We start from the raw sequence: 27,346 nt of genomic DNA on the forward strand, positions 1-27,346 counted from the left end.
AAAAGAGGACGCAGTGAAATATTTCTCGGAGTTATTCCAGATAGAAGATCATTCACATGTAGGAAACCTCGTGGAGGTCATCCCGCAACTCATTTATGATGTAGATAACAAACACCTTATGGTTATTCCATCCATAGAAGAGGTTAAGAGTGCGGTGCTGGCGCTCCTAAAGGATGGCGTGCCTGGCCCGGATGGGTTTTCAAGGGCCTTTTTTGCTAGCAGCTGGCAAATAGTCGGGACAGACATCCTAAAAGAGGTAACACGCTTTTTCTAGGGAGGGTATCTACCCAAATCATTCACAATATCCCTTATTTGTTTGATCCCTAAAATGGCATCTCCGACAAAGTTTTTTGACTTTCGGACTATAAGTCTTTACAACTGCATTTACAAGATATTAGCCAAAATCATTGCGGATAGGCTGGCTACTGTCCTACCCAAGTTAATATCTTCAGAGAAAGGGGCGCTTGTTAGAGGCTGCTCCATTTTTCTTTTTCTTTTTTTAAAAAAAAGAAAGTGGACTCATGCCACGAGAATTTCATTAATCATGAGAAATTTATAGCCATTCGAGTGGGTCCCAACAAAAAGATTTCAGACCACACCTATCATATATCCACAAGATCGACTAAACTAAAACGCAGATGAAAATCTACTTCATATCCTCTACCCAACCCAAACCGCAACGGCCGCCTTACAACAAGAAACCGTAGCAGAAATGGGAGGGATGCCAACAAGAAAGTGCACTGATCAAGAGCACCTAATGGCTCTAAGGCCAGCATTATCCAGAACAAGAGCACCCTCACTAACCTCGGAAAGTCTGAACAAATTATGCATATTCTATTTGGGCAACCATCGCTTGTCATTCTTGCCAAAGCGTCAGCCACCGAGTTGCCCGCGCGGAAAATATGATTGAAAATGAGGTTGAGACTCCGCCGATAATGCTGGATAGCTCCCAACCTATTCCAAATATTCCAAGGATTGGGGGTCTGTGGCTCCTCAACCACATTCGGAATGATCTTAGAATCAGTTTCCATAATGATGTTGGTAAGGCCCAGGTTGGAGAATATTGTTCTTCCATCTAACATGGCCTGGGCTTCCGCAACCATGTTCGTGGTATTCCCATAATATCTGTGAAATGTAAAAATGATCCTGCCAAGGTAGTCCTTGTAAACTCCCCCTCCTCTCTCTCTTGAGTTCCCTCTCAATGAGCCATCAATGTTCAGTTTTAGCCAGTCTTTTAGTGGTTTTGTCCATCTGACTATGATGGGTTTGCCTGTAGGAGGTAAGTCGGTGCTTGTAATCCTTCACGTTTGAAGAATGATACTTTCTGCTAGAGCCGAGCATCGGATCAAGTTGGATCGGATTGGGTCCAACTCGACTCGGTTCGAAATTTATAGGGCCTGACCCGAACTCGATCTGATCCGGTACCGAGTCCGGGTCATCGGACTCGAACCGATCTGAACCCCTATTAGCTTGAACCAATCCAAGTTCGACTCGATCAGGAAACCCGAGTCAGATCAGATTGGGCAAGGTTTGGATCGTTCATTTTTTTCAACGGTGTGGGAATCATTATTCTCATTGTTTCCTATGGTGCGATCTACTTGATTATCGGATATACTTAAAAATTTAATATCAACCCCTAAAATGATCTGAAAAAACTGATGGATGTTGTGGATAAACCAAAAAATTCAAGACGGCCCCACATAGTTTACTCAGTAGGAGAAAAACGCAATGTTTTTTTAAAGCTCACACTAGCTCGCGAGATTCTGTGACTTCATTCACAAGGCAAAGAAAATAACGGGAAATGATATACGGTCAAACCGCCTCTATCCTAATGATAGAGCCACTTTCCACCACGTTGAATAGAGACGTATATAGAGCCATCAAAACCGTCCAACTAGTAGGACCAACATCCTATATCGTGTGGTTCATAAACTACAGTAATAGGATACTTTTCCCACCTTTTTTTATAATTGTGCTCTCCAAATTTCAAGCACTAAAAATCTTTATTTTTCTTTGTGCTTAGTAATTAACGGTCATAAATGAATATTTATGATAATACATGGTTGGGTCCATTATAATTACAGTTCAGATTCAACTTTATCCAGATAAATGGAAGATGAAAGGATGGAGTCTATCTTATTACCATAGATGCATTTCTATCATATTATGTTGGCGTGAATGATAGGCAGCTTATAGCTTCCTGAAGAAGCTTCAAGTACTACTGCTACTACTCTCAGTAGCTTAGGTGACACCGGCTATATAGCAGCTCTAAGTACATGTCGTGCGAAGACGAGCACTGACGCCCCTCGAACTCCAAGTTGTATGAACGGTTCAAAGGAGATTATATGGGATGCGGATTAGGCTACTAAAGTGACGTCACTAAGTTCCATGGGCCCCACTATGATGTATGTGTTGTATCCACACCGTCCATCCATTTTGAGATATCATTTTAGAGTATGAACCAAAGAATGAAGGAGATAAAAATCTGTAGTGGACCCCACCACAGAAAACAGTGGGGAGAGTGATTCCCACCGTTGAAACTATCCTAAGGCCCACCATAATGTTCATTTGAAATCCAACCTATTCAAAAGTTAAAAAAGACATGAAAGAAGGGAAAACACAAATATCAGGTTGATCTAAAACTCTTGCGGCTTTTAGAAGTTTCTAATGGTGGGCGTCACTACCCCACTATTTTCTCTGTTGGGGTCCACCGGAGCTTTAGATTTAACTCATTCTTTGGATCTTGCCTTAAAATGATCTCTCCAAATGGATGGACGACGTGGATACAAAACATACATCATGGTGGGGCCCATTAAACTTAGTGACGTCACTTCAGTAGCGACTCTCGCTACTCAACCTCTCAGTAGCTAATCCGCGCCTGAATAGAGAAACGAGTTGCAGAGAGAGATAGAGAGAGAAAGAGATAGATACAGAGAGAGAGAAGAGAGAGAGATTTACCTGATTGGGTAGAGATTGGGATCGGGACGATTTGGGATTCCGGATCCGGCGCGGCGAGCGTTCTTCAGGTGCAGGTAGGGACTGGGTAGGGTAAAAAACAGGTTGCAAAGGAGGGTTCGAGATCTGCGGGTGCGAGTAGGTTAGGGTAGAGAAGGAAGGATTTGGGGATTTAGGGTTCGGAATGGTGGCGAGCGTTCTTCGGGTGCGGTTAGGGTAGGGTAAAGAATTGAATAAGGTAAAAGTAATATATATATATATATATATATATATATATATATATATATATATATATATATATATATATATATATATATATATATAACCTAAAGCATATACCCAAACCTATGTATAACCAAAAAAGACGCTATAAATTTTGGTTACCTCTAGCTGCAATGGTAAATCCATCCCTCTACCCGATCCTGACCGATCCAGACCATCGGTTCTGTTCGAATCAGGTCGGATTGGGTCGGATCCACCGGATCAGATCTAAAATGCCCAGCTCTACTTTCTGCCATTGTGTTCTTATCCGTTTCAGGAATGGATAATCCAATTTCTCTTAACCAGCGAGAAACATTAGATATGATTTTCTTTTCTAACATGATGTGGCCTTCGAAACAGGCATTATTTCTGCTGATTCAAATCTCCCAGATGATGAAGCAAGGGACGAGTCCAGTTAGAAAGGAGATTCTGGATTTCTTACTTGCCTTCGAGATCCAAAGATGAATTCTCTAGAAAATAGACTGATTGGGAGATCACTCCCCAAGTATAGGGTTGTGATGTAGTAATAAACTCAGTGAGACTGAGGTCGAATCCCAAGGGACTGATACCTGTACGTAATCTGAAACTAAATAGAACTAGAACTAGACTAAGATGAAATCTAAATTGAATGATTTTGAGGAATAATAGTGAAATACTGATCTAAAACTTAAGAAATTCAGAGGAAGGAAACTAGGGATTCAGAGGATCCACTTGTAGAGATCAGAGAGATCTTATGCCTGCATCAGAAACTCAACTGAACTTAGAGTCCATCTTCATCCAGTTGAAGGGTGTAATCATGAAAATTAGATTGAACTTTCGTTGATATAGTTTTTAAGAGATGAAAGGTATATGAATTAGAATGGATTCCATCACTAAACCATGCCCAGGAAACAAAGCAAACAACAGAATTAAACTAATTACCAACCAAACAATATGATATGAAGGTTAGGAAGGGTACCGACATCCAACCATGCCTAGGAGACGATGGCGAACAACAGAGCTTCCTGACGTCATAATCAAAAGAAGGGAAGGAATATACTCAAAGTCATCGCTGACCCATTGTAATTTTAGTCACAACAGACGATTAAAAACTAAAAAAATATTCCTTTAATTAAACCAAAATCAACATCAATTCAATCTAAACAAAAGGCATGGCAAAAAGTCTCCCATCACGCTACAGGCTTTTCCTCTTGGCCCTAGCTAAGATTTTTAGCAACCCATGGACATGATTGCACTATACCTCATAATAAAAATAGAAAAATAACAAAAAAAAACTCTACTCCCTGTCTCTGCTCGCACGTTCACAACCAGCCGTGATTTCCCCAGATTGCATCCCCTTCTCTCTTCTCTCTTATCTTTTTATAAAAGGGAAGGTCGGTTGCAAGGGAGGAAATTTCTGCACAAAGAGGCGGTGGAAGTCGGTGTTTTCGTGCGTAAGGTTACGCAGCAGCAGATTCGGAATCTTCTTGCGTGCAACGAGTAGAGGCGTAACAAGGAGCTGATCGCATGATCTACTCCAGTCAGCCTCCTTGGGAGTGATCAGCTGCCCTATATGAAAGGTTTGGACAGCCAGGATCGTCGGACCGATCCTGGCCATGAGTGCAGAACGGCCCAGATCATCGGGTCTTGGACGCATGCAACAGAGCCTGCGCATCTCGCTGTGCATATCCCATGGGGCCCACACTCCCTGATGTTTGAGAAATTCACGCCGTCCATCAGCTTAGTCTCAAAAAAAAAACATTCTGATGTGATCGGTTTTGGATTGCTTCTGACGTGGTCCACTTGATTTCCCATTTTGCCATCCAACCTGCATTTGAACAGTATTTTCCTGTGTGTGCAAGGATGGGGTTGGAAGAACTTCCTGTTTACGGTCAGTTTGACCTTGTGGAACGAATGGACGGTCCAGATTGACCACTTGATCGAATGTGGTGGCCCACAAGGATTGGTCTGTAGCCCCTGTTTTGCAACAGGATTGCGAAATCCTTGTTATTTTGAATTTGAGTGGGTCAGCTGTGGCTGACCGGTTTGACCAGATTTAATGCACCATGAGTGTACGTGTGTTGTGCACACGTACTCGCGTAAAGTGGGACCCACCTTGCTTCTTATGATAAATCCACATCGTCCATCTGGTTTCCCATCTAATTTAATGGGTTGAGACCAAAATTAAGGCATATACAAAGATCAGGTGGGCCCCAGATTGCTGAAATGTGGGTTGATCTGTCCTTTGGGCCACTTTTACAGCGATCCAATGGCTGATTTTTAATGTGTACAGTTAATTTATGGTCTTCAGTCCACATTTAGAGTTTTGAGCTGAACGGATGGTGGGAACCCTATGATCTCGCATTCTGGACGTCACTTGCGTCACTTGAGCTTCAGTTTCTTGATTTTCTTGGATCTCTAGCGTGCAAATCTGTCGTTCTTGGTCTCCTGGGGTCCATCCCTTGCCTTAGTTATTCTAGAGTATCAACTCCATGCATTTAACACCCCTTTTCAGTCTAAGCTCCTAAATTCACCTTGCAGCACAAACACGATTAAAATAGAGCGTTAAACGGTATCATGTTCATAAAATCAGGTAATAAATAGGGTCTGATATGCAATATTTGACCATCAACACAACCCCCAACCGGCATTTTGCTAGTCCCAAGCAAAGTATGTGAAAAATAAGTTGAGAATTACAGGACAATTTATATGAACTCGAATGATTTTTGAAAAACAAATCAAATACTAGAATTTTAAGATTCATGAATGTTGGGCATTACTCTCTCCTGGCCTCACGCACACGGTAAATTTCATAGTTATGATCAAAGTATTAATCCACCAATTAGAAAAAATTCTAAACATTAGGATCCATGAGAGTATAGTCTAATCTCGACTTATCATCATTAAAATTCACTTCTCTATTTCAGGATATCATTGGTAACCAACACGAGAATTACCAAAACCTGCCTCACAGATCATCTTTTCATTCTACCAAATTTTAATTTTTCCATTAAAAATAACGCCAAGGAGGGGAATCAAATCTTCACCTATAGGGAGCAAACCTATGGTGAAGACTGTACACCCAACCCTTTTTTACATATCATCCATGGGGAATCAAATCCTCACTTATAGGGAGAAAACCTATTGTGAAGATCGTACACCCAATCCATTTAATTTTCTCAGGTTGGTTCCTTTCATGTTTAGTGATTACCAAGTTAATCCTTTAATATTGAACTGAACTCTTAATGTGCAAGCGAGATGTGTTTTGTGAAATCATGACTCAATCAATATTTAAAACCTCTAACCATGGATTAATAGTTCGAACTTAATTGTGAAATCTAACAAATAACTGAATCCAAGAGTCATAAATTTCCAACATCACTTATTTTGTAATTCTAAATCCAAGATGGCCGTTAAAATCACCTCGAATTCATACGAAATTTCAGAAAAATTTAAAAATTTTCACAATTTCTGCTCAAGACTAAGAAAACACTGATTAGGTAGCCTAATCTCCCACCCCCAACTAAAAATCTACATTGTCCTCAATGTAAAAGGTATGCTTGCAATGTACATGAGACAATGAAAGTAAATGAGAAGTGATGGGAAGATTGTACCTGGACGAGGGATTCAAGAAGCTTTTATACAAAGATCTCAGCATGAAAGCAAGTCAGTACAAGAGAGAAACCAACAAAAGCAACTATCCTAAAACAATGTAAAAAATAAATTGACCTAGAACAACATAAAACAAACTACCCTAGTCCCATGAAAATAGAAAACCTACCTATACCTCCATCAGACTAGGAGATCAATCCTGGTAAACAGGATCAGTCAGAGGCATGGACATGTCCTCTGCGTCAAATTTCTCGACAAATGGCTTTAGTCAATGACCATTTACTTTAAACTCCTTGCCATTGTCGGGATCTCTTATCTCGACGGCCCCATGAGGATACGCAGTGATAATGGTAAAAGGACCGGTCTAACGAGATCGAAGCTTACCTGGAAAGAGATGTAATCGAGAATTATATAAAAGGACTTTCTGACTAGGTGTGAATGATTTTCGTAGAATACGTTGGTTATGAAACGCCTTCATTCTGTCATTATAAATTCTCGAGTTCTCGTATGCATCGTTCCGAATTTCTTCGAATTCATTCAACTGAAGTTTGCATAGTGAGCCAGCGTTATCTAGATTAAAATTTAATTTTTTGATTGCCCAGTAAGCTCTATGTTCCAACTCCACAGGCAAGTGGCAAGCCTTCCCATAGACAAGTCTAAAGGGAGACATTCCAATAGGGGTTTTAAACGTAGTACAGTAAGCCCATAAGGCGTCAGTCAATCGGATTGACCAATCCTTACAGTCAGGGTTAATCATTTTCTTCAAAATGTGTTTGATCTCCCTATTGAAAATCTCAACTTGCCCACTTGTCTGTGGGTGATATGGGGTGCTCACCTTATGAGAGATATCGTATTTTTTCATTAAACTCTCGAATGGCCTATTACAAAAGTGTGAGCCCCCATCACTAATGATAGCTCGAGGCGTTCTGAATCAGGAAAGGATGTTCTCTTTTAGGAATTTAATGACCATGCGATGGTCATTATTCTGACACGGAATCGCTTCAACCCATTTAGTGACATAGTCTACCGCGAGCAAAATATATAGATTTCCAAAAGATTGGAGGAATGGTCCCATGAAATTAATGCCCCAGCAATCAAATGCCTCGATAATAAGAATGGGATTCAAGGGCATCATATTTCGTCGGGGACAACGCTCCCAATTTTTGACAACGCTCACAAGCTTTGCAAAACTCATGAGTGTCCCTGAACATAGTGGGCCAATAAAAGCCACACTGCAAAATCTTGGCTGTGGTCTTTTTGACAGAAAAGTGACCACCACAGGCATGTGAATGACAGAAAGAGATGACACTCTGATGCTCAACGTCTGGCACACATCTCCTTAAGATTTGATCCGAGCAATATTTAAATAAATATAGATCGTCCCAGAAAAAGTTAAGTACCTTGGTAAAGAATTTCTTCTTATCTTGCTCAATCTAATGTGTCAGTATGGAACCTGTGGCAAGATAATTAGCAATATTAGCGAACCAAGGTGAATGGGAGACTCTGAACAGTTGTTCATCAGGGAACATATCATTGATATGGGTCGCCTCAAGGGAATCAGAGGTATTAAGGCAAGAAAGGTGATCGGCCACTACGTTCTCTACTCCCTTTTTATCTTTAATTTTCAAATCAAATTCTTGGAATAGAAGGATCCATCTTATCAGGCAGGGCTTAGAATCATTCTTAGAAAGAAGATACTTGAGTGCCGCATGATCTGTGTAGATAATGATCTTGGATCCGATTAGGTAAGACCTAAATTTGTCCAAGGCAAATACTATGACTAAGAGTTCCTTTTTCGTAGTCGAGTAGTTCACTTGGGTAGGATTTAGAGTCCTACTCGCATAATGAATGACGTAAGGCCTCTTATCTTTTCTCTGACCTAGAACCGCTCCAATAGTATAATCAGAAGTGGCGCACATAAGCTCAAAAGGAAGGCTCCAGTCGGGTGGTTATATGATGGGTGCACTAGTCAACATGCCCTTAAGCTTAGTAAAAGCTTCCTGACATGGCTCAGTCCACTCGTATGGAGCATCCTTTTGAAGTAGATTACATAAAGGATAAGAGATAAGACTAAAGTCCTTTATGAATCTTCTGTAAAACCCAGCATGTCCTAAAAAGGATCGTGTTGAGGGTCAAATATTGCATATCAGACCCTATTATTACCAGGGTTTTCAAACATGATACTGTTTAACGGCCCGATTTAAAACGTGTTTGTGTTGCAGGGCGTGTTTACGAGCCTGGACTGGGAAAAAGGTACTGAAAGCATGGATTTAGCGGTCTGAAATCACCAAGGCAAGCGACGGACCCCAGGAGACCAAGATCGACGGATGTGTATGCCAGGGATTCAAGAAAATTAAGAAATTGGAGCTTAAGTGGCCCAAAAGACATCCAAAATGCAAGATCACAGGGTTCTCGCCATCCGATCAGCTCAGAACTTTATACATGGCCCGAGGGTCATAAATTAACTGTACACGTAAATTTTCATCCATTGGATCGCTGTGGAAGGGGCCCAACGGACATATCAGCCCATAAAACCATTGATTTTGGGCCCGCCTGCTATCCAGATGTGCTTGAAAATTGGTCTCAACGCATTAAATGAGCTGACAATATGGATGGACGGAGCAGATTTTTCACGAACATCTCTGTAGGATGGATGTGCATCACGTGTGCACGGTACACAAGTGCACTAGCCGTGCATTGTATTCCTCAAAGTCGGTCAGCGCACGCTGACCGACGTCTCCCTCTCCAACTCGAAGTCGTTCCTGCGGAAGGAACAGAGGTCGCGGGTGTAAGACCCGTATCCTAGCCTGTACCATTCCATAAACTTCCGCGGTCCTCCCAGTCGAATTTCGACGACCCGCGACGCGTAGATAACATTGGCGCACGCTCTTGAGTCACATCCTGTAAACCCAAGCCGACTCAAAACGAGACCTATGTCATTGCGACCACGGCATCGCCGCGGTTTTGATGACGCGTCTCGTGCGTCAATGCGATGCTCAGATTATGAGATCCGGCCCGTGCATTATCTAGGTCGTTGATCGCTTGATCGTGGGACCCACCTACCCCTATTGTTGTACTTTCCAAAAAAAAAAATTACTATGATGTCACCTTAGGGGTGACATCACCCTACCCTACCACCTTACCTTCCCTTTTCCCCATAAGTCAAACTCATTAATTCCCATTACCTCACCATCCCTCTCTCCCATCACTCCCTTACATCATTTCTCTCTTTCACTTCTCTCCATTCCAAGCAATCCCTCCATGGAAAAACCCACGTCCATGGCTCCCATGAGAGAGCTAGTGTGGCCCACCTCCCTATCTCCCATCTCCACCATCCAATGATCATCTCCACCATTGAAATTGTTTCTTTGGGGCTCTATCATGCATTGGCGGAAGAAGGAAGGAGAGATCTCGAGGTGGGCGCTTCTCTCTCTCTCTCCCTCTCTTGTTCATTTGTTTTGTGTATGAAAATGTGATTGTATGGCCCACTTAATGAGTTGTGAGATGTCCAAACCGTTCATCAAATGGACCTCACTTTGATGTGTGTATTACCCACGTCATCCAACCAATTGGGTGACCCACCTGGACAACATGTCCACAGGTGGGGCCCACCTTAAATGCATGACTTAGGCAACCGTCCAGCGTCCAGGGACGCTGGATGTTGCAACTATGAAGGATGAGCTGACGGTGGGTGTGCTCACGTTAAAAAAAAAGGGGTTTTGGGTGGGCCGCTCATGCAGGCCCCACCTTGATGTATGATTTTAATCCACGCCGTCTATCCCATTCCCCATTTCATTTTAGGCGTTGAGGCAAAAAATGAAGCTAATCTGATTTTTCGGTGGGCCATAACGTTGAAAACAGTGGTCGTTATCGTTGAAATCTACCTTGATTTTCTAACCACCAAAAACACATCCTATATTAGACTTGTTTGGTCCATCTTGAGTCCTGGAATCCAATAGCTGGGGTGGATTTTGCCGATGCGGGCCTCACCTAAGAAAAACCACGAGAAAACTAGTTTTTCAAAAAAAAAAAACAAAACAAAACCAGCAGCAGCGTTTGCTGCTGCTGTTGGCAGAGGATGGCGCCGTGGACGATAGAGGTAGGGACCACTACCCCAGCCGTGGGCCCCACCATGATCTGTGTTGGCGTCAGCACCGTACATTTGAGGGAACCCCTTTTGGGCAGTGGGCCCTCCAAAATCCAGCCGTACCAGGTGGCCCATGTCTCAGGAAACAGCAGGATTAAACGCCTGCCATTGAACTCTTTTTGGGTCCCAGAGTTTTGGATCCATATGAAATTTGTTTTTTTTTAATCTCTTCACCCAGGTCCTTGTGACCGTATGGGCAGGATGGATGGAAAATAAACTTTATGGTGGGCCCCACGTGGGACCCACAATGATGTATGGGTTTTATTCACACCGTGGAACCCACCATGTATCTGTTTTATCAATGCTGGTTGCTGGACGGTCAGTGGACCCCTATTCTTGATGTATGATGTAGGGGTTACATCCAAACCGTCCATCTAAATGGCAGGCTAGCCTTAAGGCTTGGGATTAATGAGGCAAATCTACCTATCAAGTGGACCACACAACTAAAAGTAGTGGAGGATTGAACGTCTGCCATTGGAACCTCCCTAGTTCCACAAGTTTTGGATAAATATAATATATATTTATTATCATTATTTTTTTTGTTGGTCTGTGTGATGTTATTAAATAGATTGGATGGGAAATTAACGTTATGGTGGGCCCTACGTGGGACCCACCTATTTGGGCAATGGATTGGCTAGTTTTTCACACAGCGGTATACTGACGTCCGTGAGGTCCCTGGGACCCAGCTGCTGTGAGGGTCTCATCCATGCCATCCAGTACTCTGGACGGGTGGACCCACCTTGATGTATTTATTCTGTATCCACGCCGTCCATCTATTTCTATGTTGGCCATACCATGATGTATGCGTTTAGTCCAAATGGCTGGACGGTGGAGCAGCTGTGATATATGTGTTTCATACACTCAGTCCATCTGTCTTGGCTGCCCCACACGTGTGGGTAGGTGGAACCCACCTTGATGCAAGTGTTTTATATCCACAATGTCTGTAGCCCACCATGATATATGTATTTCATCCCTTTCGACCAGGGCTCCACATGATGCATGGGTTTCATCCTCATCGTCCGTCCACTTGCTAGTACGTGGACCCCATATATATATGGGGCCTCCCTGATGTATGTGTCTTTCCCATGCTGTACATGGGCTGGGACGTGTGGTCCATATGATATATATTCGTACCATCCATCCCTAATAAATGAGGCCCACCTTAGTGTATATATGCTATATCCATCTTCCGTCCAGTTCGGTAGATGATAGACTCCACTTTGATATATGTGTTTTACACTATCCGTCCATCTGCCCCAGGACGGTGGTAATCCACCTCATGTATGTTCACGTTGTCCATCTAGATGTGCCGAGGGGCCAACTGCGATGTATATGTTTGGCCTGCACCATCCAGCTTGCTGGATGGTGGACCCACCGACTATGTATTCGCAGGCCCCACCATGTTGTTCATATTTCATCTATACCGTCCACTTATGCGGCCCACCTTGATGTGTGTGTAGTAGGCACACGGACCACCCGTTGGGGCCCACTTTATGATGCGTTGTATATTTGAGCCGTCCAGCAGCTCATGCTGCTGTTGATGTTAGCACCCAAGGACTAACCGTGGGGCATGTGTTCCTCCAAGACGTTCACCTGTTTTGCCGTGTATAGCCCCACCACAATGTATTTATTTCACCCACACCATCCAGATTGTGTTGGATGGTGCTGGACAACGTTTAGATTGTACTAATTTACACAGACGATGTTTGGACAGTGCTAATCATCATTAGTGGGCCATGTGCCCCATGGGATGATAGTGTACAGTGATACATGTGTTACACTTACAACCATTGATATAATTTTTGGTGTGGTCTAAGTCCATTTGAGGCCCATTTTGATGTATTTTGTGGCCATGTAATGTGGCCCACTTGATATGTGAGGCTTGAATCTCAGGCCCATTGTGATGCGGCTCATAGTGATGTGTAGTAGGTCCGTGCAATGCGGCCCGCTTGATATATTTGTGGCCATCCGTTGAGGCCCACCTTGATATATATACATGAGGCACATTGATGCGGCCCACATGATACACTCGGCCCATTGGTGCGGCCCATCATGATGTAATTTTTAGCCCATGTGCGGGGCCCACCTGTTTGTATTTTGGCCCATGTGATGGGGCTCACCTATTATGTATTTATAGCTCATTAGCGAGGCCCATTGTAATGTAATTCTGGCCCATATGTCGTGGCCCGTTATGATATATTTTCGGCCCATATGATGTGGCTCATTGTAATGTAATTGAGGCCCATTGATGTAGCCCACTTGATGTGTATAAAGCCCATGATAGAGCTCACCTATTGTGTAATTGAAGCCCATGGGTTATGGCCCATATGATGTAATCCAGGCCCATGTGATGCAGCCCATAGTGATGTGTATTAGGCTTTTGTGCGAAGCCATGGACCCACTTTATGTTCACCTCTATGTGGGCCACTCCTTGGGAGCAATGTTGGTTAAATGTCCACATTGATGGGCGATGGTGGTTGAATATCCACATTGTGACCTTCCCTTAGGCCTTGCTAAGCCGATTGTATAGACCGATTCCAATTTGTCGAGGCCAATTTTGATTGTTATGGCCGATTTCGATTGCTAAGGCCGATTGTCGAGACCTATATGATGTATATGCGACCCGTAGTTGAGACCCATTGTGATGTATTCGTGGCCTATGGGCAAGGCTCATTGTGATATATGTATTAGGCCCATGATGCATAATCCATTTGATGTATTCGAGACCCATGTGTAGGGCCCACATGTCGTGTATTTGAGGCCCATGAGTAGGGCCCGCCTGTTGTGTATATGTGACCCTTGAGTAAGACCCATTGTGTTGTATATTAGGCCCTTGTATGAGGCCGTGGGCCCATTATATGTTTGACTCTATGTAGACCATTCCTTGGGGGTGATGTTGGTTAAATGTCCACATGGTCGAGGTCAATTATCGATGCTGGTTGTGGATACCAGTTGTGAGTATATGGCGGCATAGCATCATGATACATGCTCATACGCATCATCTGCATGTTTGTTATGAGAGGTGGTTGATCATTGCATATGTCACTGAGCATGTTGTTATGAGACTCCCTGATAGGTGGAGATTATCTCACATGAGCATGTGCAGGACTGATGCATGACTGGATTGTATGACTCATGCATCTCGCATTATGATTCTGTATGCCCTAGCGACATCAGGGCCGTAGCCTCCACAGGCATATCGTGGATGGCCAAATAGGACACCGGAAATGTTTGGTTCTAGCATACGGACGCCATAGATGTCCCTGGGTGAAAATTCCTAAACCTCCGTGGCCAGGAGACGCCCCAACGTCTAGACCGAGTGGATACATGAGCGCCCGAGTGCCGAATACCAGGAGGCCGCGTCTCCCACTGTGTCGTGGTCGGTTGGGAGGGGGTGTGGCCTTACTCGCCCGAGGGTAGGGGGCAATACTAGGCTGAGTTTGACCAGCTCGTGAATGGGTCCGCTATCGACGTGCCGGATAGGTATTGGCGGACTATTGGCAAGGCGGATAGTGAGGTTTCTTATGCTCACTTGGACTGTGCGGCTGGGAGAGCGGCAGTGCCACTTGGAGTGTACTAAACCCCGGTGATGATCCTAGAGATGAATTGTACTGATATGTAGATTTAGTGAGTAGGAGTTGCATACTCATTCATGCATTAATTCATTCACTATCCACTCAGGTTGGTGGTGTGTAACTATTTGTTACGAGTGCTTTCGCAATGGCCAGGATTTCGGTTAGGGCGCGCGACTAACCTGAGATTAGGAGTTTACCACATTGAGTCTAACTATCCAAATTTAGATATGGGACTGGTTTGGATAGAAGTCCTTTATGGTAGATCCCCATAGCCTGCGATACTACGTACCATCATCCCGACTTCACACTCCAGTATGGTCATTTCATTCGCACCGCATATTGCATGACATTCGCGGCATATGACATTTTGGGTTATTGTGTCCCTGCATTTATATGGTGTAGGTACGATTGATGCTATTTGTGTTACTCATCAGAAATGTATATTGTATTGCAACCTCTACGTCTGATATTTGGCTATCTATGATTCCTCACTTGTATAGTTGTTCTACATTGCATATTTTAACATTGATTGACTCATGGACTTGTCCGTATTTTCGCTTACTCTGTTATCGTATGTTTGTGATCATGTCGATATTCTGTTTACTATGACAATTCATGCTCTTGTCAATATTTCTGCTTATTTCGACATTATACAATTTATGGATTACAAGTACTTTTGATATTGTGTGATTTATGACATTGCATCATCGACATCTAATATTTTGCCCGCTTTAATTCCTTATTTGCACAGTTGATCTGTGTTATGTACCCTGATATCGTATGATCCATGGATTTATCAGTACTTCCGCTTAATTTGATTACTCTGATATGGAATACTTGGCACTTACCTTGTACACACACTTACACCACCCTCTAAGCTTTCTATAAGCTTATGCACGATAGATGCGTGCAGGTGATGTTAGGTTACAGCAGTGTTGAGCTCGGAGCGTGCAGCGGTCTTTTGGAGCTTGATTTTTGATTGATGTATTTTCCTTTCAGCATTGTACTCAAAGGATGATATTAGTGAATATATGATGGTGATGTTGCCTTTGTGAATTGGGTAATCTTGTGGTTATGCTTATTACAAATTAAACGTACATTGTAAAAAATAAAAAATAAAAAAAAATCCTCCTTATAAGATCCCAGGATCGGAATCTGGCGTATGAACGCTAGGAGCCGAGAATGGGGTACTATGGAGGCTGTCGACACCAGATTCGGCAATCGGGGTTCCTGTGAATCCGATTTCCGGGTTTGGGGCGTGACAGCGGGTGAGTCTTATGGGCCACCACCGTGATGCAATGGACTGATCCGGACCGTCCATCAGAAGCCCTTGCCCCCTATCATCCTCGCCTAGATGGCAAAATTTCAAGAAACATCGGAGACCGGCTGTTGATCGTCCAAACAGCAGATGGACGGTGGAATGAAATCGTTCATGGCCACGAATAAGTTGATCCAAAAATGGTCATGTCCGACCGATTTTTCGTGACTAAGCTAATGGATGAGTTGGATTTCTCAAATAACTATGATCAGGGGCCCCACCATCCGAACAGCGCAGGTACGTTACGTGTCCTGTTTACGCAGTCCGGAGGAATCCAGAAATTTCGGACAGCTGTGGCCCATCATCCTTGATCGGATGAACGATCTGAACCATTCATGTGGAGCCCACGCTAGCCGAGACCCCAGCCATGAGGAAAGTTCTAAACCAAGCCTGTACAGCCATCCTAAAATCTCAAGCCAAACGCAAGTGCGTTTCTGCGTTTAGCCTGCTGCGCATGTTGATGCGCATGCTTATGGACTGCGATATATCTCAGCAACTATTCCGGACCCCGGGGATATAAAATACAAGAGGGGAGGAAGCTGAAGAGGGGGAGGACTTGAGCTTGATTGGAGGACGGCTTGGTTGAGAGGGAGAGAGAAAGAAATTCAGAAGACAGGGAACCTTGGCTTCTGCTATCCACGGCTGGAACGGGAGGAAAAGCTGGGAGCTTGGTGGGAAAGGAAAAACGGAAGCAGCGGCTGGGTTTTCTCTCTCTTCCCTTCTTGTTCTTTTCTTTTCCTTTTCCTTTTTTATTTTTATTTTGTTGTTTAATCAGCCCATCCATGTGTGGCTAATCCTCCTAGCTAGGGCTAAGAGGTGAAGCTTGTATTAAGATGGGAGACTTTATTTGTTGATTTAATTATTTAATTGTGAATTAAACTTGATTGTGGTTTAATTATTAAAGGAATATTTTCTCAGTCTTTAATGGTCTGTTGTGACTGAAATTACAATGGGTTTGCAATGGCTTTGAATATTTCTTTTTCTCTTTTGATGTTTATGACGTCAGGAGGCCCTGTTGTTCACCATCGTCTCCTGGGCATGGTTGGATGATAGTACCCTTCCTAACTTTCATGCACTGTTGATTGGTTGGTAATTAGTTTAATCCTGTTATTTGCTTTGTCGCCTGGGCATGGTTAGATGATGGAATCCATTCTAATTCATATACCTTTCATCTCTTGAAAACCAGATCAAGTAAGTTCAACTTAATTCTATAATCCTTGATGCAGGCATAAGATCTCCCTGATCTCTACAAGTGGATCCTCTGAATCCCTAGTTTCCTTCCTCTGAATTCTTTAAAGTTTTAGATAATTATTCCACAGTTATTTCTTAAATTCTATTTGGTTTAGATCATATCTTAGTCTAGTTCTATTTCTACCTAGTTTCAGGAAACGTACAAGTTTCAGTCCCTGTGGATTCGACCTCGGTCTTACCGAGTTTATTACTACGTCACAACCCTATACTTGGGGAGTGAACAGATCATACGTCCCGTATGTTCTTGGGTGGAGATAGGTTAGAGATAAGATCAATTTTGGCCTTATCCACCTCGATTCCTTTGGACGAAATAATATGTCTAAGGATAATTCCCTTATGAACCATGAAATGGCACTTCTCCCAATTAAGTACCAAGTTCTTCTCTTTACATCTTTTCAGCACACATTTAAGACTTTCTAAACAATTGCTGAAAGATGAACCGAAAACAGAGAAATCATCCATGAAGACCTCTAGATAATTTCCCACCATGTCAGAAAAGATACTCATCATACATCGCTAAAAGGTGGCAGGGGCATTACATAATCCGAATGTATCCTTCTGTAGGTAAAGGTGTCGTAGGGACATGTAAATGTGGTCTTTTCCTGATCCTCAGGGGTGATTTCAATCTGATTGTAGCCCGAATACCCGTCAAGGAAACAGTAATAGGAATGACCAGCTAGCCTTTCCAAGATTTGATCAATGAAGGGCAAATGAAAGTGGTCTTTCCTTGTGATGGTATTCAGCTTCCTATAGTCAATGCACATTCTCCAACCAGTAGTAACTCTAGTTGGCACGAGTTCATTATTGGCATTGGCTACGATGGTGATCCCGAACTTCTTAGGAACTACCTAAGTTGGACTCACCCATTGACTATCGGATATGGGGTATATGATACCCACATCTAATAGTTTAAGAACCTCGGCCTTAACCACTTCCCTCATGTTTGGATTTAGTCTATGTTGTGATTGCCAAGTGGTCTTCACATTATCCTCAAGATATATGCGGTGAGTACAAATTGAGGGGTCAATTCCCTTGAGGTCCGCTATCGTCCATCCAAGGGCTCCCTTATGCTCAATGAAAGTAGATATAAGCATACTCTCCTGTTCTTTCTCCAGGTGGGCAGAGATCACCACCGGTTATGTCTCATCTTGACCTAAATAGACATATTTCAAATCAGAGGGCAAAGGTTTTAGGTCAAGCTTTGGCAGCTTGAGGTTAGATGGTAGAGACACTACATCAGTTTGGGGTAACTCTTCAAATTGTGGCCTCCACCGGTTAACTTCAAGTACCGGTGCAGTATCAAGCAAGGCACACGGTTTTCCTAATCATGTCATCATTAAAATCATGAGAGTGGGCCAGACACGTCTCTAGAGGGTCAGAGGATAAGGTCAGAGGTTTCGTATCTTCCACGAAAGAGTCAAGCATGTTAATGTCATGGAAATCGTCATCATCCTCTAAGTTCCTGCCATTATTAAAAAAGATGTTTGACTCTAATGTCATATTCCCAAAAGACATAATCATAACACCATTCCTGCAATTGATAATTGCGTTTGAAGTGGCAAGGAATGGGCGACCAAGAATGACAGGAATCTGAGTGTTCATGTTATTGATGGGTTCAGTGTCCAGGATGATAAAATCTACAGGGTAGTAAAATCTATCAACTTAGACCAACACATCCTCAATTATCCCTCTTGGTACACGAACAGAGTGATCAGCAAGTTGTAGTGTGGTTAGGGTGGGTTTTAATTCACCCAAACCTAACTATTTGTATACCGAGTAGGGAATCAAATTGACGCTCGCTCCTAAGTCAAGAAGTGCGTGATCAATTCGATGGTCCCCGATTACATATGATATGGTTGGGCTACCGGGATCTTTAAATTTCTGTGGTACATCTTGCTTTAGGATGGCACTCACTTTCTCGGTCAAGAAGATCTTCTTTTGAATACTCTGCCGTCGTTTGGTCGTACATAAGTCTTTCAGGAATTTGACATATGAATGTATCTGTTTTACGACATCAAGTAGAGGAATATTGACTTTCACTTGTTTCAACACCTCTAGGATATCCTGAGAGTTAGAGAGAGGTTTTGGTGCGACTAATCGTTGGGAAAATAGAGTAACTGGCTTGTCTAGAAGTTCCTGTTCTAATTTTTGTGGGGCCTCACTAGATCCATCATTGTTGTCCTCTTCTGGTTCTTGAGGCTTTTCGGGCCCAACCGGAAGGGTTTTATCAATGATCTTCCCACTCCTAAGAGTGGTGATAGATTTAGCGTGCTCCATTTGATTTGAAGAGCTGGGATTACTTATCTCATATTGTGGTTTAGGATTGGGGAGCGGTTGTGCAGGAAGCATCCCCTTTTCTATAACCTCATACGTGAATTCAACTTTTGCATAAAATCTCGCATTGCCTGGGTCAGCTCTTACATGGAATTTTGAACCGGTTCTTCTTGAGGTTTCCCCTGATTTGAATTTTGATTGAAGAAACTTTGAGGGGTAGCAGTTTGTCCATTTCTCCAACTAAAGTTTGGATTATTTTAACAACCAGGATTGTACGTATTAGAGGTCGGTCTATTGAAAGGTCTTTAATAAGTATTTACGGTATTGGATTGTTTATTCAACACTTCTCGAAAGGCGGGTATCGTAGGACAATTTTCAGTTATATGAATGTTGCAATCACAGATGCCACAAATACTTTCATTAACCTTATCCTTCTTTCCTTCCATGGCCTCAACTTTTCTTATGGGCGTAGTTACTTTATACTTGAGATCATCCTCTTCTTTCAAGAGATACAATCCACCTTTCTCCTTAGATTGAGTCGGCCTAGACGTGGTGTTCGATTTTGGGTAATAGTCTCATGATTGTGTTTTTTTAGCAAGACTATCGAGGTAATCCCATACCTCGTTAACATTTTTATTAATGAATTCTTCATTACACATTGTCTCGACCATTTGGTCCATGGAAGATGTCAGTCCATCATAGAAAAAATTTGTAATGCGCCACGTTTCAAAGCCGTGTTGTGGGCATGAACTGACCAAATTCTTGAACATTTCCCAACATTGGTAAAATGTTTCATCCTCCTTTTGGGTGAAGTTCATAATTGCTTTTCTAAGGGTAATCGTTTTATGATGTGGAAAAAATTTCTTTATAAATTCCCTCTGCATATCATTCAATGTGCCAATGGATCTAGGACGCAGTGAATGTAATCACGTCTTAGCCTTCTTTTTCAAGGAAAAAAGAAAGAGTTTCAGCCTGACTGTGTCCTCAAACACATTTTGAAAATATAAAGTGGCTATGATCTCATCAAACTCTTTCAAATGTAGATATGGTTCATCAGATTCAAGCCCATGGAACTTAGGAAGGAGTTGGATAACCCCTGGCTTAATGTCCATATGTCTTATATTTTCAGGAAAAATCATGCATGAGGGCGTACTTAGCCCCGCTGGTTGTAAATAATCTCATAAAGTACAAGGCGGGGGTGCTTGATGCACCTCATTCTCATCCTGAATGTCCTCCACCCTAGGTTGAGGTAGAAGAGGTTGGTTCTTAGCCATCACTTCAATTAACTCAGGGGATTTCGAGTGGTGTTTAGTCTTGTGATGGATAGTTAACCCCTCAACAAATCCTCCTTTAGTCAAGAGACGTCGAGTGTTGTCACGAGCCCACTTGGGCATGAAACACTTGCAGCCCTCAATCAAATTCGAAATCTAATCCTAAGAAAGGAAAAGAAAATCTAGAAAGAAAGAGAGGGTTGGAAAGAAGTTACCAAATTGGAGTCTCTAATTTAAAAACCTGCAAAAGAAAACAAAACAAGTCAGTTTCTAAAGAGAAGGTTTAGAATTAGAAAATCCTTAAAAAGAAAGATAGAAGTAAGCTAGTTTCTAAAAGAAGAAATTCCTAAAGGAAAGTGGAGATTTCTAAAATAAATTAGGAAAGTCCTAAACTAGAAAGTAAGTTTCTAAAAGAGATCTGAAAAATAGAAAGTGGAGAAAGAACTTACTGAATTAGAAATTTCTATCTTAAAAGCCTACAAAATAGGAAGGTTAGTTTCTAAAAAAGTTTAAAAGTAGAAAATTTCTAAAAATAAATTAGGAAACAAAGTTAGATTCTAAAAGAGTTAGAATTAGAAAGTTAAAAATAGAAAGTTAGTTTCTAAAAAAGGAAAAATTTTGTAAAACTAGAAAATAGAAAGTTACTTAAAAGAAGAATCTAAATCTAAAATTAGAAAAGTACAGAAAGTAAGAGGAGAAGTTGAAAAGATGATACCAAATGAGAAGTTCCTTTGTTAAGATCCTGCAAAAGAAAACAAAAGAGATTAGTTTCTAAAATAGAAAGTCTAAAGTTAGAAAGTTCCTACAAAAAAAAAAAAAAAGAAAGTTAGTTTCTAAAAAGGAAAGTTCCCTAAACCTAGAAGCTAAGTTAGTTTCTAAAATTAGAAAGAATTTCTAAAAGGGAAAATCCACACCCAAAATTTAAAAGTTTCTAAAAACAAAAGAGGAAAGTTTCTAAAAATAAACTTTTTCCTAAAAATAGAAAAATACTAGAATTAGAAAATTTCTAAAACTCAAACCCTAATTCTAAAAATAGAAAAAGTAGATGAGTTAGAAAGGGATTACCAATTTAGAAGTTTATGTCAGGATCCTACAAAACAGGAAAACAGGTTAGTTTCTAGAAATCAGAAAAACCTAAACCTAAAGTTAGAAAAATTCTAATCTTAAACTAATCCTAAAACTAGTTAATTTCAGAAAACGAAACCATCAATTCCCGACAACGGCGCCAAAAACTTGTTCACTCCCCAAGTATAGGGTTGTGATGTAGTAATAAACTCGGTGAGACCGAGGTCGAATCCCAAAGGACCGATACCTGTACGTAATTTGAAACTAAATAGAACTAGAACTAGACTAAGATGAAATCTAAATCGAATGATTTTGAGGAATAATAGTGAAATACTGATCTAAAACTTAAGCAATTCAGAGGAAGGAAACTAAGGATTCAGAGGATCCACTTGTAGAGATCAGGGAGATCTTATGCCTGTATCAGAAACTCAACTAGACTTAGAGTCCATCTTCATCCAGTTGAAGGGTGTAATCATGAAAATTAGACTAAACTTCCATTGATATAGTTTTTAAGAGATGAAAGGTATATGAATTAGAATGGATTCCATCACCAAACCATGCCCAGGAAACAAAGTAAACAACAGAATTAAACTAATTACCAACCAAATGACATGATATGAAGTTTAGGAAGGGTACCGACATCCAACCATGCCCAGGAGACGATGGCGAACAATAGAGCTTCCTGACGTCATAATCAAAATAAGGGAAGGAATATGCTCAAAGTCATCGTAGACCCATTGTAATTTTAGTCATAATAGACCATTAAAAACTAAAAAAATATTCCTTTAATTAAACCAAAATCAACATCAATTCAGTCTAAACAAAAGGCATAGCAAAAAGTCTCACATCACGCTACAGGCTTCACCTCTTAGCCCTAGCTAAGAGGTTTAGCAACCCATGGACATGATTGCACTATACCTCATAATAAAAACAGAAAAATAACAACAAAAAACTCTACTCCCTGTCTCTGCTCGCACGTTCACAACCAGCCGTGGATCTCCCCCCCGATTGCATCCCCTTCTCTCTTCTCTCTTGTCTCTTTATAGACGGGAAGGTCGATTGCAAGGGAGGAAATTTCTGCACAAAGAAGCGGTGGAAGTCGGTGTTTTCGTGCGTAAGGTTACGCAGCAGCGGATTCGAAATCTTCTTACATGCAATGAGTAGAGGCGTAACAGGGAGCTGATCGCATGATCTACTCCAGTCAACCTCCTTGGGAGTGATCAGCTGCCCTATATGAAAGGTTTGGACGGCCAGGATCATCGGACCGATCCTGGCCATGAGTGCAGAACGGCCCAGATCATCGGGTCTTGGACACATGCAACAGAGCCTGCGCATCTCGCTGTGCATAACCCGTGGGGCCCACACTCCCTGATGTTTGAGAAATCCTCGCCGTCCATCAGCTTAGTCTCAAAAACAACATTCTGATGTGATCGGTTTTGGATTGCTTCTGATGTGGTCCACTTGATTTCCCATTTTGCCGTCCAACCTGCGTTTGAACAATATTTTCCTGTGTGTGCAAGGATGGGGTTGGAAGAACTTCCCGTTTACGGTCAGTTTGACCTTGTGGAACGAATGGACGGTCCAGATTGATCACTTGATCGAAGGTGGTGGCCCACAAGGATTCGTCAACAGCCCCTGTTTCGCAACAGGATTGTGAAATTCTTGTTATTTTGAATTTGAGCGGGTCAGCTGTGGCTGACCGGTTTGACCAGATTTGATGCACCGTGAGTGTACGTGTGCTGTGCACACGTACTCGCGTAAAGTGGGACCCACCTTGCTTCTTTTGATAAATCCACATCATCCATCTGGTTTCCCATCTAATTTAATGGGTTGAGACCAAAATTGAGGCATATACAAAGATCAGGTGGGCCCCAGATTGCTGATATGTGGGTTAATCTGTCCTTTGGGCCACTTTCACAGCGATCCAATGGCTGATTTTTGATGTGTACGGTTAATTTATGGTCTTCAGTCCACATATAGAGTTTTGAGCTGAACGGATGGTGGGAACCCTATGATCTCACATTCTGGACGTCTCTCGCGCCACTTAAGCTTCAATTTCTTGATTTTCTTAGATCTCTGGCGTGCAAAACTGTCGTTCTTGGTCTTCTGGGGTCCATCCCTTGCCTTAGTTATTCTAGAGCATCAACTTCATGCATTTAGCACCCCTTTTCAGTCCAAGCTCCTAAATTCACCTTGCAACACAAACACGATTAAAATAGAGCGTTAAGTAGTATCATGTTCATAAAATCAAGTAAGAAGATATGCAATATTTGACCCTCAACAGTGAGAAATATTAGATATGATTTTCTTTTCTAGCATGATGTGGCCTTCGAAACAGGCATTATTTCTGCTGATCCAAATCTGCCAGATGATGAAGCAGGGGACAAGTCCAGTTAGAAAGGAGATTCTGGATTTCTTACTTGCCTTCGAGATCCAAAGATGAATTCTCTGGAAAATAGACTGATTGGGAGATGAAGAGATATCAAAGAGCTGGTTGAAATAATTCTAAACATTACTTGCAATGCTACCGAGACTAAACAGGTGGTCTAAATCCTCCACCGCAGCATGAGCGTGATGAAGATTGGGGTAGGGCTATTGGCCCTTGTTTTGCAATCTACACTGATGGTCGTTATCAAGGTTGCAAGGGCTATTGAATGAAGTCCCAGTCCCTCGCTGAGCAGCATTAGGGAGGTTTTGAGGGGACGGTTAGTGTATGAAATTCAATCTGCAGCATTCACATCTAAACACCAATGAGACATGAAATCTCTGAACTGCAGCATCCACCGGTACAGCTCTGTGTATGTATTTCCAGGCAAATATTCACATTTTCGAGGGGAGAACTTTATTCCATATCCACTTAGTCCATTGAAGATTGGGCTGATGTTGTCTGATCCCATTCCATGCTGATTTGAGAGTGAATTTACCTGAGCCAGATAAGTCCCAGATCATCATATCTGCTCTATTTGACAATGCAACTGCAGTAGCTGAAATGGTCTGCATTGCTGCTGGAGAGATGATGTCTTGGACTTCAGTTAGTCTTCTTCTACCAATTTGGGTATAGAAGTCCCTATTCATGGCATTCAACAAGTGATGTGGAATAGGCCTCTTAGCCGCTCCAGCGTGCAGCCCACCTCCCGTCCAATTCTGAGTCTAAAAATTGATCTTGCCTTCTCCCACGAGCCATCTGGAGTGGTGTAGTGCGAATGGCAATACTTTGAAAATTTCCTTCTAGATGAGACCGATCCAATCACTCCTTTGTTTGAGATGAAGGGAAAACATAAATATCAGCTTGATCAGAGCGTCTTATGGCCTCAAAAAGTTTTCAACAGTATGCGTCCAATTCCCACTATTTCTATACTGTGGCCCACCCAATCCTTAGATTTGCCTTTTTTCTTGTCTCATTCCATTAAATGGTATGGAAAAAATAGATAAACGGTGTGGATCTGATACATATGTCATGATGGGCCTATGAAAGTTCCATATGTCAACGCTTTCGGTTTTCTTCTATGGACCTGGAATGTGCCGGCACCACCGGAGCAGATTAGGTGGGACCCCAGCCTCACCCAATACGGCGCGGCCCTTACTGTGGTACCCACCTTAATGTGAATCAACGGCGTCCATCCAACATGGAAAAGCTTTAAACTCATATTCCATCAATCAAAGAAGATCATCATAACAATGGCCAACATTACTGCAAAGTGAGCCCCACTCATTAAAAAACCTAGAAGCACCAAGGGACTATTAATGGTTGAATGCCTTTGTACCTTACAATTCCCATTTCTGCGCCGGTTTATATATTTCTTCCTCTTTTTTTTACTTTAGTTATAAATACATGCAATTTCAATCATTAGGATATATTTCTTGCTGGAAGCGACACAAGCTTAACCTCCGTAGAATGAGACTGAGACATGGCGGAGCTGCTCCGCAACCCAGATTATATAACAAAGGCTCGATTGGAACTCATGAAGACAATTGGCTCAGGACAACAAGTGGAAGAGTCGGACATCACCCGTCTCCCATATCTACAAGCCGTCGTGAAGGATGTTGGAATTGCAAACCAAAACATTTACAACAACATGCCTAATTGTTCATCTTCCAATGCACAGCAACACTTCCCATGAAGCTGTTTTGGAAGATGAAATGCTTTGGGTATTTTCTAGAAACATTAAGAGTTGGAAGCTCCTAGTAGGGGCAGTTTTGTCTCTTCACCTTACATTCAAATGCCTATAAATAGGCATCTTGTGTATCCGGTTGAAGCAAGCAAGTGAATAGCAGGCAAGAAAAAATGACGAGTGTGAGAAGTTTGCAGCAGCAAAATAGTTTAAGAGAATAAAAATTTTGTTTTTCTTCTCTCTTTCTTTCTTCTGCATCAGATTTTCTGAGTTGTGCAAAGGCTTTGTAAAGCCAAGAAAAATCTATTATCTTGAAGCAAAGAAAAAATCTGGCTTATACAACCAACAAACTGGTATCAGAGCCTAGCTCTTCTTATAGAAGAAGTTTCCAGCAGTTTTTTCAGCCAATTACGGTTTTTTTTGAAGAAAAAAAATCTATTTAAAAAAAAATCAGATTGCAAAGGCAAGTTTTTTTTTGAGTTCCCTAGTTGAAGTTGCCAGCAATTTTTTCTAGCCAAAAAGAAAAATCTATTCAAGAAAAAATAAGATTTCGGCAGTTTTTTTTTCAGCCAAAAAAAAAATGGTTTAAAAAATAAAATAAAAGTAAATATCAGATCTTCTATTCCATCCCTCTCCCTTCATTTTCAAAATAAAAAATCAGCCCTTCCTTCTTCAAAAAAATCAGAGTGTTTTGTTCCTTTTGAGGCTTAGTAAAACCGAGTCGTCTAACCCAAAAAGCTTGCTCAGATGGCCAGCACAATCCAACCACAGGTTCCTAAGTTATCAAAGGACAACTAGGAAAAGTGGTGCATACAAATGAAGGCGTGGTTCAGGTCGCAAGAACTATGGGAGATCATCACCGATGGGTATGTAGATTTTTCTAGCCAAGAAAAGAAAATTTTGTTCAAGAAAAAATCAGATTTCGGCAGTTTTTTTCAGCCAAAAAAAAAATTTAAAGAAAAATTCAGATTTTAGCAGTTTTTTTTTTTTTAGCCAAAAAAAATCAAATCTTCTATTCCATCCCTCTCCCTTCATTTTCAAAATAAAAAATCAGCCCTTCCTTCTTCAAAAAAATCAAATTGTTTGGTTCCTTTTAAGGCTTAGTAAAACCAAGTCGTCTAACCCAAAAACTTGCTCAAATGGCCAGCATAATCCAACCGCAGGTTCCTAAGTTGTCAAAGGACAACTATGAAAAGTGGTGCATCCAAATGAAGGCGTTGTTCGGGTCACAAGAACTATGGGAGATCGTCACCGATGGGTATGTAAAACCCACTATGGAGGAAGAAGCCGCCTTCACTAATGAAGAAAAGACCGATCTAAAAAATCAACGGAAGAGAGACAACAAGGCTTTGTTCCTCCTCTATCAAGGGTTGGATGAATTAACCTTTGAAAAAATTGTCAAAGCAACATCAAGCAAGCAAGCTTTGGATACCCTTGACACCATCTTCAAGAGTGTTGATCGAGTGAAGCAGGTTCGCGTTCAAACACTAAGAGCCGAGTTCGAAGCGGTGCACATGAAGGAAGGT

At 41.8% G+C, this 27,346-nt stretch overlaps 1 protein-coding gene and 1 non-coding gene across 2 annotated transcripts in view; both read left to right on the top strand.

Moving 5' to 3' along the window:
* LOC131250995 (geraniol 8-hydroxylase-like) overlaps window positions 1-27,346 on the top strand; it is a 96,511-nt gene that overhangs the window by 8,930 nt on the left and 60,235 nt on the right. The window lies entirely within an intron of this gene.
* LOC131252435 (small nucleolar RNA R71) lies at window positions 20,102-20,208 on the top strand. The gene has a single exon (XR_009174456.1). It is a non-coding gene; the product is annotated as a small nucleolar RNA R71 (small nucleolar RNA).

This window comes from Magnolia sinica, chromosome 7 (genome assembly GCF_029962835.1).
Source record: "Magnolia sinica isolate HGM2019 chromosome 7, MsV1, whole genome shotgun sequence".
NCBI lineage: Eukaryota > Viridiplantae > Streptophyta > Magnoliopsida > Magnoliales > Magnoliaceae > Magnolia > Magnolia sinica.